Below are 4,210 nucleotides of genomic sequence, written 5' to 3'. Positions count from 1 at the left end.
TTTTATCATTATTCAACCTTATAATTTTTCTTTTGAGATGTTTCACATTTGTGTCATGAAAGGGTAAAAGGGAAATAATAATAAAAATAAAAATAGTAATAATAATAATAATAATAATAATAATAATAATAATAATGAATTATTGGTAAAAAAAGATTGTGCTCTAATCACCATTCAAGATTTTTATATGAAATATTAGTTAAGGTCAAGTAATCAATTCAATGAGCTATATATCTATAATAACATACACAACATGTAGATATACCTAAGAGACATTTAAAAATAATAATAATTTTATGAATGAATATTTTCATACTATAAAATGATCATACAAATTTCTATTTCAACATTCAAACAAAAACAAATATGGCAGAAATTCTGAAGTTTGCATGTGTGATGATTATTTTACTTTTCATCATGTGTATCATTGTAACTAATGGTAAGTCTATATTCTTAACAAAAACAAAAAAAATAATAATAAAAAAATTTACCACCATTATCAGATCTACTGAACCGCATAATCTGATTCAGAAATCGAATCTGACATCAAATGATTTCAACATCTCCCGATTGCAGTTATCAGGAACCAAACCATAGTCTTTTTTATCAAGTTCAGCGCCTATATCATTTCATATTACTAACATCCATTTTTTCCTATTTCACAGGAATTTTTTTATGCGATCGTGATCGCGACTGTCCTAAACCCGATTGTCTGCCAGAGGAATATCCGAAGTGCGTAAGGGGTGTTTGTAAATGTATACAGTTTTAGAGATTAAGTTTAAAAAAAATAATTTTAAGAGTATAATATTTGTAACAATAATGTTGTTATTTTTATATTTCTCTCACGATTCAATCTTTGTTTGTCAGACCTTAAAATTTATTTGATCGACTAAAAAGCATATCATTTAATATATATGGAGTAGTTTTTACTTTGTTCTCTCTTAAAATTGAATTTTTTTTTTCCTGAAAACTCGACTCTTTTAAAATTGAATATTCAGCCTAACTCTATTTTACAAAATCGATTTGTATTATAAAAATTGTGTTTTACTTATAAACTATTGTACAACCAACTCAAAGTTTTTTCTTAAAAGTTATCAAAATTAATGTAACTAATGCTATCCAAAAAAAAATTAATGTAACTAAACAAATAAAATTATCCAATTTTTTATTTAGCGTAAGATTGATGCATGATATATTAATTGAATTGATGTAATCGTTGAAAAATTTTAAATTCCAATGGTTGGAAAAAAATTTAGGTAACATTGACATATACTTCAAAATTAGAGATCAATTTAGAAAATAATTATTTTTAGGACCAAACTTATATACAATTCCATATACACAGTTCTTACTGTGCTAGATACATGAGGGAAGTTATTTTTATTTAAAAACAATTTTCTTTTTCTTTTTTTAATTAAAAATATAAATAACTACCTTTTGTTAGACTTAAATCACTAAATTAGGATTAAACACATATACATGTTCAACATATTATGACATATACTTTAGTGCGGAAACAAAAGAGTCATAGAAACATGTATAAAATTATAGGATCGACAAGATGATCTTTAGGAATACCTGGATCCATGATGAAAAGTTCTTTTGCAGTGATCCTGAAATACAAAGAAATGGCGGCTAGATTGGCTCTTCCTCAACCGGTACCCTGATGCCTTGATTCTCTTCAGATGGGAAGAAGAGAGTGTTTGCTTTTGTACGGTGTATTGGGGACCATAGCCTTATATAGGGTGATGGCCCATTAGGGTTCCCATTATCCCGAAATGGGCCATCCTGACATCCACCCATTTGAGTCCATATCTAACTAATTAAATAATTAATTAATTAATTCTAAATAGAAATCTAATAGTCTTTTAACTTTATTTGATCACTTAATCAATTTAGGCTCTTAATTGATAAATAGCTAATATAATTAATATAAATATATATGCCCACATAATAATTATTGGAATATAATAATTGAATAATATAAAATATTCTAACAATCTCCCACTTGGGCAATATATGTTAATAATTATATCATAGTTCTTTAGGCGCGCATCCGAATGCAATTTATCTTTAGATTTCAACTTTACAATCTGGTCCACCTCATACATCAACAATGGGACCACCGCGGCTGTCGTCACTGACGTATAACGTGACGGAACCCCGATGACCACCACATCAATGTATTTGATGACATAGATCGATATGGATGAGTGGCATGGAAATTTCATGCAATGTGATCTCTAAATCATGCCTATTTCCAACTGGTCCAACTGAAGTCTTTATTGAGATCAAACTGAAGTTCCTTAGGTGCAATTCAAAATTAAAATATTTGCACATAACCATAAACTTAATATTGTTATAACAATAATATCTTATAATAAATTTTATTTCTGCAGAAAATCAAACATAACATAATGTTTGTACCAAAATTGAAACCAAAATATATAGAACATAATACAAATAAGGAAAAGACTCCCACTAATCTAAGGCAATCTCAAAACCAAGACCCATGCGAGTGTTGAAGTACAAAAGTAAGTATATTTTTATCGTCTCCACAGGGACTGATGCGATATCGATGCCGTTCAACAATTAATATAATTTCAAGTAAAGTGGTTGACGGAGTTTGTTTATGAGAAAGTACGAAAATATAGTGATGTTAAAGAAATGATTGGAATCACAGAGAGATAAGTTTGCTGGGATTTAGACATCGCTAACTCATTCATATGTATTCTCCAAATCAGTTATATAGATTTTAGACATCCCTCAATATTATCACGTACCGCTCGTCGTACGTTTCCGTGTCCAGATAACGCCGAGATATCTATTATACCTATTAACATCAGATGTCTCGGATCGTCAATCGATATAATAGCATTAAGCTTCGATACTCTAAGTGAATATTAAACCTAAATCTATATCTAGAATTTAGAATTTAATAGATATTATCCTAATTCTTTGGGTTCAAAAAGTATATGTCTATAACAAGTTAAACCCTATAATTAAAACATAAAAATCAAGAACAACACCAATATTAATGGATAATCTAAAATCATATATAATACCATGATCATAAAATATACATATTACTAGAGTTAGTTATATCTAATCCCAACAAAAGAGAGATTAGCTATTTATTTTTAATGATAGCTTTACAAAAGATAAAGAAGAAAAGAGATGAACAAACATATCAATGATGATGTCTCAACTATTGTTGTGTATCCGTCTTCAAATCTCCTTCAATCTGCCTCCTTCTCTCTGTTTCTCTTCTGTTCTCTGTTTCTAGTGTTGCCAAGAATGGAATGAATTATTTGGAATGGCCTTGCGTCCTTTTATAGGCTTGGAACTAACTAGGCAGTGCTTCCACAACTGGAACAAGGCGGTTCTTAGTTACTTATGATAATATATTCTTCATAGTTAAGTAACTTTAAGTCAAAAAGGTGCTGCATAATCTTGTTTTGGTCCAATAAAAACTATCTTATCTCTTAAACAATAAGGACAAAAGTTGCCTCTTGATTCAATAATAATTTCTTAGTCTTGAAGTATGTGATTCTACTTGGTTCCATTTGTCCATTAAGCTCACAAAACCTACAAAAATGAGGGAAAATAGCTACAATACTAATTTGCTAGTAGAGATTAATATTTAAAATTAATTGGGGTTTTTACCTAAAATGACTTATAAAACAAGTCAATAAGTGCTTAAAATAAATAGGTAAAATCACTGTTTTTGAGCACTTATCAACTCTCCCCAACTTAGAACTTTGTTTGTCCTCAAACAAAAGTCCAAAATAAACTCTCAAAACATGTTTCAAACATCATTGGTGCATGATTCATTCAAGCTTTGCAATCAATCAAAAACTTTGGTTTTAAATCATTTCAAGTTTGCATGATTCAATGTATTGCAAGTTCAAAATCAAACCTTCATAATCATCAAAGAATCAAGGTATGAATGTGAAATAGTTTCAAAATTCAAGTAAGATTTCAAACTTTCCAAATCAACAAGATAATCAACTAGAGTCACAATTCTCACAAGTGTTTCAACTCAAGGGTGAAGTGTTTCTCTCAATCCAAGCAATGTGTTCACAACAAATCAATTCAAACATACACCTCAACTTAATCACAAAACATGCTATCAATCATGGATCACTAAGGTCTTTCTTAAGCTTGTAATGGGGCTAGGCTACAAGAAATCTTTGTTTTTCTTTGGATT

The 4,210-nt window shown here is 29.3% G+C and overlaps 1 long non-coding RNA gene across 1 annotated transcript; it reads left to right on the top strand.

Annotated features, from left to right (window-relative positions):
• Positions 1–255: 255 nt before the first annotated feature.
• Positions 256–929, top strand: LOC123893910. The gene is made up of 2 exons (XR_006803580.1): positions 256–439; positions 666–929. It is a non-coding gene; the product is annotated as an uncharacterized LOC123893910 (long non-coding RNA).
• The last annotated feature ends 3,281 nt before the right edge of the window (positions 930–4,210 follow it).

This window comes from Trifolium pratense, linkage group LG7 (genome assembly GCF_020283565.1).
Source record: "Trifolium pratense cultivar HEN17-A07 linkage group LG7, ARS_RC_1.1, whole genome shotgun sequence".
In the NCBI taxonomy this organism is placed as follows: domain Eukaryota; kingdom Viridiplantae; phylum Streptophyta; class Magnoliopsida; order Fabales; family Fabaceae; genus Trifolium; species Trifolium pratense.
This window is presented reverse-complemented; position numbering and strand designations above follow the sequence as displayed.